At 33.4% G+C, this 13816-nt stretch overlaps 1 non-coding gene across 1 annotated transcript; it reads left to right on the forward strand.

Annotated features, from left to right (window-relative positions):
- The first annotated feature begins 1312 nt into the window (after positions 1–1312).
- LOC139856592 (small nucleolar RNA R71) lies at positions 1313–1419 on the forward strand. The gene has a single exon (XR_011762064.1). It is a non-coding gene; the product is annotated as a small nucleolar RNA R71 (small nucleolar RNA).
- The last annotated feature ends 12397 nt before the right edge of the window (positions 1420–13816 follow it).

Below are 13816 nucleotides of genomic sequence, written 5' to 3' on the forward strand. Positions count from 1 at the left end.
GTATGATCGACAAGTTGGATTGTCATTTTGGTTGGTGACAAGTCTCCTAACTCTAATCTCTTGTAGAGAGGGTAGGGGATTATGTTGATACTTGCTCCTAAATCTGCTAGCGCATGAATGGTTCCAGATTGGTAGATTGAACACGGGAAAACGAATCGACCCGTATCTCCTAGCTTAGGTGGTAGAGAGTTTCTGAGTAATGCAGAGCATTCTTGAACTCAGTGGAATTTTGTTAGAGTCTGGTATCCTCTCCTTTGTAGAAAGAAGCCTTCGGATGTATCTCTTCTAGTTGGGAACTTTGGACATGGTGTCTAGGAATCTGCCATCAAGTTTGAAGGAATCAAGCTTGGATGGTTCTTCTTGTAGCCTTCCAGGATAAGGTACGCGAACTAGAGTTTCAGGGGTCAGCTTCTGAGTATATGTTGATTTGTTCTTCAGCCTAGTTGACCTTCTCCGTGGTTCTTCCTCTGGGATTACGGAATCCATTTGCTTTGCTTCTTCTATGTGGGGATTCTAGATAGTATTACTTGGCAATCTTCCCTGCGATCGGGTTTCAAGGCGTTGTGATAACTGTCCGAGCTGCATTTCCAAACTTTTGAGCAGAGCCAATTGATTTCTCATTAGTATCTCCGTCTGATCTTGTCTGGTTGCAGTTCTTTGATTTAGCTGTTGTTGCCCTTGGATGAACTGAGTTAACTGATCATCAGCTCCGAGAGTGGGGTTAGTTGCTTTTGTAATCTGGGTGGTAGGGGAATTCTCCTCAATTGAGGGACCAGTGAGTGGAAGTGGTTGATCGTAGGTCAATTGAGATTGTTGGGCTGGATAAGGTGGATAGCGATAGCGGAAAGGTTGATTGCTTTGCTGAAATTGATTAACCCTTGGTGGTTGATTGAATCCAGGATTTGTTGGACGAGCTGGGTATTGAACGTAACAGACTGAACCGTTAGGGTTTTCATACTCAACTTGATAGTCTTCAGTAGGTTGCGGGTTGGTACAATTAACACAAGCCTGAGCTTGGTTAACCTGCTGCGGTTGCGTCTTTAATTCTCCGAGTTGTTTGGCAAGAGATTCCATCTTATCTGTGAGGGATTTGATGGCCTCTGTTTGATTGTTAAGTGCAGAGAGTGGGGCAGATGATGAAGTTGTTTCACCACTGTTCCAGTCATGATAATGCATCGTCATGTTCTCGATCAATTCTCATGCTTCATCTGCGGTTTGGTTCATCAGATTCCCTTGAGCTGCTGCATCGATCGTCGTCCTATGATTTACCGTAAGACCATTGTAGAAGGTACAGATTTGGGCTGACCGTTCTAACTGGTGATTAGGGCATTTCTTCAACAGGGTTTTGAAACGCTCCCATGCAGTGTAAAGAGATTCATCATAACTTTGTTTGAAGTTAATGATGTCATTCTTCAGTTTGGTTTGTTTTGAAGGAGGGAAATATTTGGTTAGGAATTTAGTCGCCATCTCCGTCCATGACGTGATGGAATCTTTTTCCAGTCCTTCAAACCAAGTTTGAGCATGATGAGTGAGAGAATAGGGGAACAAGTATAGCCGGACTATATCTTGTCCTATCCCTGGCTGTTTGTAGGAGTTCGAAAGAGATATAAATTTATCAAGGTGAGAATTAGGATCGTCATTCAGTAATCCATGAAACTGACAGCTATTTTAAATAAGCTGGATGATGTGATGTTTTAACTCGAACGAGTGTCCTTGAATCTCTGGAAATCTGATTGGTCCTCCACGACCTTCAATCGAGGGTTTCGTGTTTTCTGCTAAAGTAACGCGTAACGCCATTTGGTTTCTGATTCGTGCTTCCTTGCGTGCTTTAGAGATTATTGCGTCTGGATCAGGTACGAATAACAACGGCCCTGGTCTAGATCGGGTTTGGGTCATACACTAGGTATGCCTTTTTGTTTTTAATTTTTGCAAATAAGTTAAATTATAATATGCTAAACTAAACTAATCTAATTCTAAGGTAATCTAATTTAATCTAAGGCAATCTAAGGTAATCTAATGTAATCTAATCTAAGGTAAACTAAAGTAATCTAAAGTAATCTAATTAATTAACTATCCTATGGTGGAATATGTTTTTGGTTCTGGCTACTGATTCTCTGGTATTTCAGTAACAAAGTTCCGCACAAACTATTCAATAAACCAAGTGGCCAGGCCGACTACGGGGAGGCAGGATCCTTTTGGTCCCAATATAATTGGCGACTGTTCGGAAAATCCAATAACCAAGTCCGTGTATAATTGTCTTTCTTAGACACCACTAAATGCTTGTGAATAAGTTTGATAGAGAGCAGTATTGCCTGATACCAGTTCCCCGGCAGTGGCACCAAAAACTAGTAGGTCTCCTGATATGGCCGAAACGGACGGTTTTTATTTGTGCGGTGTCGTTAGGCCGCGGCTCGCCAGGATCAGCCACTCGTGGGAGAGGGTACTGTTTTAAATTTATATTTAGCGGGACCTAAATCTTACTACTCCTTATAAGTAAGGGAAGTATGACCTAGAGTCGTATTTTTGAGATATCAGTAACATCGAACCTATATTGTAACCTAAGATAGTTAGGGAGTAGTGAATATTTATTTTGGGATTTTCTAATTTATAAGATAGATAAAGTAAATGCGATAAAAATTTTAATTCAGATAAGGTTAAAGCAAGTGCATACTATGACTTCATCAGTTATTCTGCTGAGATTATGGAATGATGGCTCATGAATAGGCAGAGGCCTTGTATTCATTACACTGGTCCTAAACGCCCCTGTCATAAGACATGTCACTGGGTACTGCGTTAGGCTTGAAGATTCTGAATAGACAGCAACGTCCCTTACCCCCGATGCCCGTGCAGTCTGACTACAGGCATACACGTTCAGACGGCTCATCCAATTGAGCGACTCGGTTGGGTGACGTATTAACATTCTAAAATGGTCTAAACTTTCTTAAGCATAATAGAATACATGGTGTACCATATTCGAGAGACGTGATGTGCCTCAATGCTTTCGTTAATGATTGGTAAAAGATAGTTAGGCCCTTAAAAAGAGTTCAACCATAAAGAACACCATGGCCAAGTCAAGATGACTTCCATGAACACGTTCGGTTATCCTAACGGTCCAATCCTTTATGTGTCTAAACAAACAGTTCCTTAATTAACTAAGAATCCCTCAAGCGGGGTGCAATGCTTGAGACCGCATTATGGTGCAGTGTACTGGTCAACACTAACCGTGTTCCATGGCCTTACTTAGCAGAGGTACAGCTTACAACAACCGATGTGCTTCAGCGTGCACGTACGAAGTTTATATGCTTGGTGACTACACTAGCATGGTCTAGGACCGACAATGTACTAGGGGTCTAGTCAGATGTTTCACTACGAAAGAGTCCTCATTCGGAATCTAAAGCTTGATAGACTTACTACAACCGGTGTGCCTCAGTCGATCTTACGTTGTATCCGATAGACTTCTCTTACCAAGGGGTGACACAGATAGTGTACTCTGAATCGGGGTTCGCGACTTCCCAATAACAGAGCCTATAACTACGTTCTATTAGTTGAAAAAGCGATTGAGTTTAAAGCATAATCGAAAAGCATTTCAACAGCATACACAAACCATAATATTATTTCGGCATTATAACTGCTTACATCATAGCATACACTAAAGCTAACTACTCGATAATCATGGCAATAATATCATAAAACATTATATAAGATAAAGGATAGAAGTACCAGTAGATTAAACGAGTTCCAAATACAAAAGTGACAACTTCAATACTCCAGACTGCTCCTAATACAATCTTCAGTGTTCGCCTCCGGGTACTTAATTTCCCGCTCGGAGGTTAGAAGGCCTTGAAAGTATGACTAATATTGTACAAGAGAGAGAAAGAAGTGAATTGAAGTGTGTGTTGGAATGAATGACAAAGACCCTTTAAATAGACTTAAAAATTACCAAATACGCCTGGCAGGCCGTTTGGCAGGCCGTATGGCAGGCCGTATTTGGCAGGCCGTATGCAAGGTAGGCCGTTTGGTGGCTCATGTGGTGGCACGTATATGGCAGGCTGTTTCCATATTGGCAGGCCGTATGGCTTGCTGGTCAGCCTGAATTCCCTGGATCGTAACTTGATTTCTTGTCTTTCACCGTTTTCGCTCTAGAATCTTCGTTTTAGCTCCGATTCTCTTGATTCTTTTTGCACCATCTTTGTAATTACTTGTTCTTCAATTCTAATCGACGAAGTGGGTATTTTGCCGACAAAGTTCGAATCTTTCTTGTTTTTGGGCCTTAATACCGGGGTGAAAACGTGACTTTTTAGCCGATATCAGACCCCCGTGTTCCCTATCTACACCTAAGTACTCTCCAATGAGAGTAACAAAAATACCTCCTCCTATTATTCCCTCGTCCTGTATACCTTCCACAACTTTGGACAAATAATACCCAACACAGTAGGGAATATTAACAAAGCCTCTAGTGTCTCTGATAATGCTAAAAACGAACATATATTTCATAGCATTATCCCTCAAGAAAGACAAGCTTTTAGTTGCAATTGTTCTATTTACAAGTGATATTCATTTAAATAATAAAAGGTGAAGACGAAAGACAGATTCGACGAATTGAAGACGCAAACGACCAAAAAGCTCAAAAGTACAAAGTACAATCAAAGTGGTTTAAATTATTGATGAGAAACGTCTCAAAATTACAAGAGTACAAGACGCAAAACGCAAAGTACAAGATATTAAATAGTACAAAAGGACGTTCGAAAATCCGGAACCGGGACCAGAGTCAACTCTCAACGCTCGATGCAACGGACTAAAAATTACAAGTCAACTATGCACATGAATATAATATAATATATAATTAATTCTTAAAATTATATATATTATATTATTTAATAAAACCGTCGGCAAACAAGAAAACAAATCAATGTGAGCTGGAAAAGCAGGCCATGCGATCGTATGGCCTGGAAGTGAAAAATCCATGCGATCGCATGGTAGCAGATGTCTGGCCACATCTATAAATTTCAGCATTTTCGGTCGAATGTTTACATCTTTTTCTCTTCTCTATCTATCAACGTATTATATTTATATATATTATAATTTTAATTTTAATTTTAATAATAATAAGGGTATGTTAGCGAATGTTGTAAGGGTGTAAGTCGAAATTCTGTCCGTGTAAAGCTACGCTATTATTAATCATTGTAAGTTATGTTCAACCTTTTTAAATTAATATCTCATAGCTAAGTTATTATTATGCTTATTTAAGCCGAAGTAATCGTGATGTTGGGCTAAAATATTAAAGATTGGGTAATTGGGTTTTTTACCATAATTGGGGTTTGGACAAAAAAAACGACACTTGTAGAAATTAGACTATGGGCTATTAATGGGCTTTATATTTGTTTAATTAAATGATAGTTTGTTAATTTAATATAAAGATTTACAATTGGATGTACCTATAAATAACCATATGTGACGACCCGAGAATTTCCGACCAAATTTAAACTTTATCTTTATATTAATCCGACATGATAAGCAAAGTTTGTTAAGTTAAGTCTCAAGGATTTGAAACTATATTCATACATTCATTTGACATCGTCCAAATTCCAATGATTCACGAACCATTATAGGAATTGATATGTTTATATATGCATATGTATATATATATTAAAACTTGAAAATGTTACGCGTTAAATTATTTTCTAAACGAAATAAAAATAAACTTTGAAATATAAACAGTTTTGAAAAACTAAATGTTATATTGTTAGATGAAAGATTTTGAATATAAAGTTATATTTCTAAAAATGTATATATATGTCTATGTATTTTAACCCCGTCATAAAAAGTCTTAATTTAAAATAAAATATTTTGGTAAACAACGAGTCACTGATTTATAGAAGCAAATGACCACGACACTCAAATTTTATAAGATACACTTTTACAAAGTAATTTATTGGTGAATAAATCAAGCTATTACTAAAGGTACACGTCGCGTAACATAAAAGGCTAGTTTTCTAAACGTACGAAAGTGCGCTCGAAAAACTGAAAGTGGTACATGAGTCGTGAGACCACGACCGTGTCATTTTTGTAAAAATTATATTTTTACCATGAGCGTAAATATAATATAATATTTAATTAATTCTAAAGATTAAATATATTATATATTAAATAATATAAATAAATACATATGTGTGTCAATTACGTTTACAAAGTGTTATGAATGTCGGCATGAATGGAAAATGGATGCCAGATGTAAAACGAAGTCATGCAATCGCATGACATAATAACTTCATCCCCATGCGATTGCATGGGGATCAAATCCTGAAAATGTGTTTAAATATTCGACGAGTTGCATTTAGACACACACACATTCATTCATCTGTCTCTTTGAACTTCATATTACTCCGTATTATATATTACTCATATTATTAATTATATAATTATTATTATTATTATTATTATTATTATTATTATTATTATTATTATTATTATTATTATTATTATTAAGATTATTATTAATCTTATTATTATTATTACTAGTATTATTATACATAAAATACTACGACGAAGTGCTACTCGAGTGATCTAAAACGGATTTTCAAAACTAGTTTTACGAGTAGGATAGAGCTAAGGAAATTATGGGTTATGGCTATAGAGGTGATGGGTATGGTTCATGGGTATGCTCGTGAGGTCAATCTAGTGTTTATCATCTTCGTCGCGTCTACGTACTTTCCTGCAATATTGAATCTCAATATTGATACGTGAGTACTCATAATTTATTTTTTACATACTAATAGTGTATCCCTGACTAGTGCTCGAGTATATAGGATTATGCATGCTTGTACTTTTGAAATTGCCTTTAGATAGGATAGACTGGATCTTGAGTTAGTTACACCTGTGGTTGAGATAAGGTATAAGATATGCATGTAATTGAAAAGCTAGCGAAAAATTAAGAACTTTTCATTTAGATATCGAATGGATTCGATGAACGGATTAGAAGTTATTGTCAATTGAATTTTTGTATTAATATTAAAAATGATTATTATTATCGTCGCTATTATTGTCGTTCTAGTTTTTATTTAATTATTATTATTATTATTATTATTTTATTATTATCATTATCAATAAAAAGTAGTATTATTAAATATTGTTATTATTATTACTATCGTTATTATCGTTAAAGTTATAATTAGTATTATTATTATTATTATCATTAAAATAATTATTACTATTCTCATTATCATAATAGTTATTATTATTAGAATTATTATAATTAAAACTAATATTAGTAACACTTAATTATTATGATTACTATTATTATCATTAAAAATGAACGCGATATAAAAGACGATTTAAAAGCTATTAACAAATTGATTAGGAAATAATGAGTATAAGTATCATGATGAAATTTAAAGATATTGATTTAGATAAAATTATCATTTTTCATTATTTTTATCACTATTTAAAGTAGTATTAATAATATAAAAAAATATCATCTTTACAAAAATTATTATTTTAATAGGAATATCATTGTTAATTTTTCATTATTAATAAGAATTATCATATTATTATAATACCATTTACGTAAATATAAATATGGTTATTATTATTAATAGAATAATAATAATTATTAATACAAAATAATACAACTTTTACTTATTATTATTTTCAAGGTTATTTTATCAAATAAAATGTAATACAAATAATATAATTACCTTAATAAAACCTATCATAACATTTTTATGATATTCAATGAACTTTATAAATTTTATTATCTAGGATATATATAAAAGTATATTTTGTATATAAAGTTTTATTTATTAATAAATAAATTATATCATTTACTCTAATAAATCTTTTAAAAAAATTTAAAAATATAAAACGACGATATTTAAACTATATAATAATCATGTATAAATTTTAGAAAACATGTTGAGTCAAATTGACTTTTATTGACTTTTACGTATTAGTCTCGAGCATTAGGATTGTAGTACACTATGACTTGACTTAATTTATTAAACAAATATTGACCAACACATAAATATATATAATTAATATAGGTTCGTGAATCCAAGGCCAACCCTGCATTGTTAAATGACGTCTTATGTATTTTTACTACAAAATACAGTATGGTGAGTTTCATTACTCCCCTTTTACTCTTTACATTTTTGGGGCTGAGAATACATGCAAATGTTTTATTAACTGTTTTACAATAATTATATGCGTGAGTTTCATATGATCCCTTTTACTCTTTACATTTTGGGCTGAGAATACATGCAATATTTTATGATTGTTTTATGAAATGGATACAAATACTAAAACTGATTTTGCGTGAGTTTCATTTGCCCCTTTTACTCTTTACATTTTTGGGCTGAGAATACATGCAAATGCTTTATTAACTGTTTTACAATATTTATATGTGTGAGTTTCATTATTCCCTTTTTAAATGCTTTCGCAATATATATTTTTGGGACTGAGAATACATGCGCTGTTTTTATAACTGTTTTACGAAATAGACATAAGTAATTGAAACTACATTATATGATTGAATGATCGAAATCGAATATGCTCCTTTTTATTAAGTCTGGTAATCTAAGAATTAGGGAACAGACACCCTAATTGACACGAACTCTAAAGATAGATCTATCAGGCCAAACAAGCCCCATCCAAAGTACCGGATGCTTTAGTACTTCGAAATTTATATCATGTCTGAAGGAGGATCCCGGAATGATGGGTATATTCTTATATGCATATTGTGAATGTCGGTTACCAGGTGTTCAATCCATATGAATGATATTTGTGTCTCTATGCCTGGGACGTATATTTATGAGAAATGAAAATGAAAAGCTTGTGGTATATTAAAATGATGGAAATGATTATTTATGTTAAACTAATGAACTCACCAACCTTTTGGTTGACACTTGAAAGCATGTTTATTCTCATGTATGAAAGAAATCTTCCGCTGTGCATTTGCTCATCTTAGAGATATTACTTGGAGTCATTTATGACATATTTCAAAAGACGTTGCATTCGAGTCGTTGAGTTCATCAAGATTAATATTAAGTCAATTATAGTTAGATATATTATGAAATGGTATGCATGCCGTCAACTTTCGATGAAATAAAATATTGCCTTTTCAAAAACGAATGTAATGTTTGTAAAATGTATCATATAGAGGTCAAGTACCTCACGATGTAATCAACTATTGTGAATCATTTATAATCGATACGGACTTCGTCCGGATGGATTAGGACGGGTCGCTTCAGTTGGTATCAGAGCGATGGTCTTAGCGAACCAGGTCTTGCATTAGTGTGTCAAACTAATAGTTGTTTAGATGCATTAGTGGGACTGGACTTCGACTGTGTCTGCATGTCAAAAGTTTTGCTTATCATTTTGTGTCGAAAATTACCTGCTTATCATTCTTAGAGAATCACTTGCTTATCATCCTTAGTCTAGACACATCTTATTGCATTGATTGCATGATTAGTGTATAGACAAAATTCATATCTTAGCATATCTGCTAATTCATATCTTAGCGTATCTGTTATTGTAAACTTTGCCTGTCATTTTCTGTAGATTCCACCGTAACTTATGGTATTTAAGTATTATATATGCAAATCTAAATTATGTATTGCAGGGTACTAATCTACATCCTATAATCTATTTCTTATCGAAAATCCTTCATCTGATCGTACGAGATGAATCCCTCAACCCGTTCGAGTCCCTCAAATTGCGATAGCTATTCCGATAGTTATTCCGACAGCTATTCCGATATGGAGTTTCACCTAAGCTCCGAAAGCAGTGTCACCAAAATGAATCAACCAATTCATCTGATGGGTTCGTAGTCGACTTAACCAATGGAGACGAGAAGAAGGCGATTCTTTTCACCAACCGAATTTGCCTCTTGACGAAGAATCCGAAGCACTTACCAGCGAACTTGTTCGAAACACCATTTTCACCCTCATTTCTCGAATATCTCGCCATGATTATATTCTATCTAAAATTCTAAACCTCATTCATCCGCTCGTCCGAATCGACAATCATCCCGGCGTAATAGAAGAAGTCAATGAGCTTTGCGCTCGAGTAGTGGCTCTGGAGAATATGGTGCAAAATGTACCAGCTTCAGCAACATCATTGGCACCAACAGTACCACCAGTAACAGCACCAGTACCATCAATAATCCATGCCTCAACATCTCATCCTATATCTCGAGCATAATCATCGTTCTACATGATGTTCTATATCATTTATCTTCGTTCTATATGACGATTGTGTAATCTCTAATGTTTTAGAGATTATATATTCTTGTTCTAACAGTAAATCAAATGAGTTTAATATCATATTGACTCATTAAATCCATGATTACATCTGAAGAAAATATATATGTATATATTTTTATAAAGATTGTAATTAAAAATTCTTTCGTACAAACTGTTAATGATGAAAATATTTTAACGGGTAGGTAATACCCGAGGAATATTTAGATTTCACATTAATAAGTTACACTATACAATCTTCGAATCTGATTCAACAGTCATTCACTATCCTACTTACATTCACAGATATACGAATCCATTCACCGCAGAATAACCATTTTCATCCAATTTCATATTTGAATTTTGATTTATCAGAATTCAACAAGTGGCATAATGAAGAAAACATTTAACAAAATAAAATTTGTTAGAAACAAACAAATTAACTATGAGAAATTTTGTTAAGAATTCACGCTAACTGTTCCTAGCTAATTGTTCCTAGCTAACTGATTACATTTTATTTATCGCAATTTAATTATCGCAATTTATATTCTCGCAATTTTAATTTATCGTCATTTAATTTCTGTTATTTACTTTACGCATTTAATTTATCATCATTTAATTTCTGTTATTTATTTTGCGCACTTTAAATATCGGGACACGTATACAAGGTTTTGACATATCATATCGACGCATCTATATATATTATTTGGAATCACCATAGACACTCTATATGCAGTAATGATCGAGTTCTCTATACAGGGTTGAGGTTGATTCTCAAATAATATATATACTTTGAGTTGTGATCGAGTCTGAGACATGTACACGGGTCACGATACGTATTAATTCGAATATTATATATTAAGCTATATATGAAATATTGGACTGTCAACTGTGGACTATCAACTGTGGACTGCCGACATTGGACAATTAAAATGAATTAAAATATTGATTATAACATATGAAACTAAACAATTCTTCAAGTTTGCCACTTGATTTCATCTTCAACCTCATTTGTATCTCGACGATTATAATCTGCATTCACACCTTTCATAATTCTTGAAAACACTTTAATCGAGAGGATGAACCAACCGCACTCCATCTACAGAAGAAAAGATTGATGCATATAGTTATGCACCTAAAAAATCTCGGAACCTGAGTAAACATTTAAAACATAGCTGTGCTAATTCCTTTGGCGTTGTTATTATAAAAAAAAATAACTTTGCGATCCCTTTTCAAAGTAGCCAATTTTGTCACAGCTCCAGCAAGTCAACTTCGACTTTTCATTCGAAGTAGCCTTAATATAATCCTGATATATACGATTACCCTTTTAACCGGAGAATTCTTTTATATTTCACCATATTACCAGCAGACGTACCACATTGCTTCTTGGCTTAAATCTCTCTGACAAAGCATTATATTTATTCATTGAAACCCTATCATATACTCATCCGCATCTTATAACGAGAACTGCCATACCAATTACCGGGAATCAGCAATCAGTACTTTGAAAACTCACAGCATATCTACATCAACAGTTATATGTATGACATTTATCTTTTAGAATTATGATCTCTCATTCTGAAATTCTGAAAAGCACCCAGTCTACAAATCAATATTCTGAATGTTAAAAAAGCTGAATGAAGCAGCAGAAACTGTAGACAATCGTAAACGACCTTAATCGTCAGAAGTTTGATGATAAATAATGGAGTGTTAGGAACTCTCGATAGAAAATTTAGTACCGAAAAGCGGATTATGCGAAACTATGAAAGAAGCTGTGGACAAATCACAAAGAATAAGTTTGACTTTAAAGAATCCAAATGATTCAATGCCTGCTAAAGTCTTTAGCGAATATCTTGCTCCTTACTCTAAACCCTTGCGGACAATAGTTTCCATCATCCTCTGATCTTAGATATTCAAAGATATTATCGTACCTTTCATTTTAAATATCCTCCATATTTCTGAAGATGTTTACATAACTATTCTTATTTGAAATCATTAATCTCTTCATGCTATCAAGGTTACATCATATAGAAACTGTTAGTTCTATATTCTGTAAACTTTCGAGCTTAAAATAAGAATGTTATTGAAGTAATGTTGGGAACTGATGCATGAGTTAGTATAATATAATGACACTTGATCAACGTGATTATATTACAGTAAGTCATGCTGAATTTCTAATGAAACGTGATGATTCACAGATCATAACGTCATCATGTGCCATGTTACATAACTCTTTCATTCTGCTTAACTTCTGAACATATCAAGAACATATTATCTTGATAGTTCTATCTTTTCTCTGAATTCTGGTAATTTAACTAATTAAGATCGTGCTATTACAATTTCTCTCTTAGAACATTAGTCATGTTCATTTGAAACTTCATAACCTACGAATTCTGGACCATTATTCGCTTGATTTAAAGTCAGAAAGAGAAAACAAAAGTATGAAGCTCCGATATATAAGGGAAAATATAAAGCCCAACAACAACACCGAAATTACAAACTGTGGATATCAGAGCGTATAGAAATATAAAGACACGGGAGGATTATAAATACAATAATCCCTAGAGCATAGTAGAAATAAACAGATTCTTCCGGTGGGAGTTGGAAAAGAAGAACGATCATTGCGATAGTCAGAATAAGAACAAGGATTAGAACCGGATTAAGCATTATTATAATCTTTTGGATATATGAACTGAGAAAGAAGGTATAGAAGTGGTGGAAACTAATGGAACGGAAAAGGTAAATTTATAATGGAAATATCGGACAGAGTAATCGAGGCAGATCACCGTATTTAATTATAGAGATCTTAATTCCTTTATTCGCCAAAGAATCAAATCTTTTAGATTCCAAAAATTTTCTTTAAATCCCTTGAATTCCGAAATTCAACCAAGACAGCGTCAAAAGTTAAAACAAAACTATATTTCTCATCTCATGATAGCTTCACTCGTACCTTTCAAATAATCAAATCATTTTATCTATATTACTCAATAGTGATAAAATTCTATATACCAACTCATATTTGCCATGAGAACATTTTTATGATTAGCCATGACAACCACGACCAAATTTCGGGACGAAATTTCTTTAACGGGTAGGTACTGTGACGACCCGGGAATTTCCGACCAAATTTAAACTTTATCTTTATATTAATCCGACATGATAAGCAAAGTTTGTTAAGTTAAGTCTCAAGGATTTGAAACTATATTCATACATTCATTTGACCTCGACCAAATTCCAATGATTCACGAACCATTATAGGAATTGATATGTTTATATATGTATATGTATATATATATTATAACTTGAAAACGTTACGCGTTAAATTATTTTCTAAACGAAATAAAAATAAACTTTGAAATATAAACAGTTTTGAAAAACTAAATGTTATATTGTTAGATGAAAGATTTTGAATACAAAGTTATATTTCTAAAAATGTATATATATGTCTATGTATTTTAACCTCATCATAAAAAGTCTTAATTTAAAATAAAATATTTTGGTAAATAACGAGTCACTGATTTATAGAAGCAAATGACCACGACACTCAAATTTTATAAGATACACTTTTACAAAGTAATTTA

The sequence above is a fragment of the Rutidosis leptorrhynchoides genome, chromosome 6, assembly GCF_046630445.1.
Source record: "Rutidosis leptorrhynchoides isolate AG116_Rl617_1_P2 chromosome 6, CSIRO_AGI_Rlap_v1, whole genome shotgun sequence".
Taxonomy (NCBI): Eukaryota; Viridiplantae; Streptophyta; class Magnoliopsida; order Asterales; family Asteraceae; genus Rutidosis; species Rutidosis leptorrhynchoides.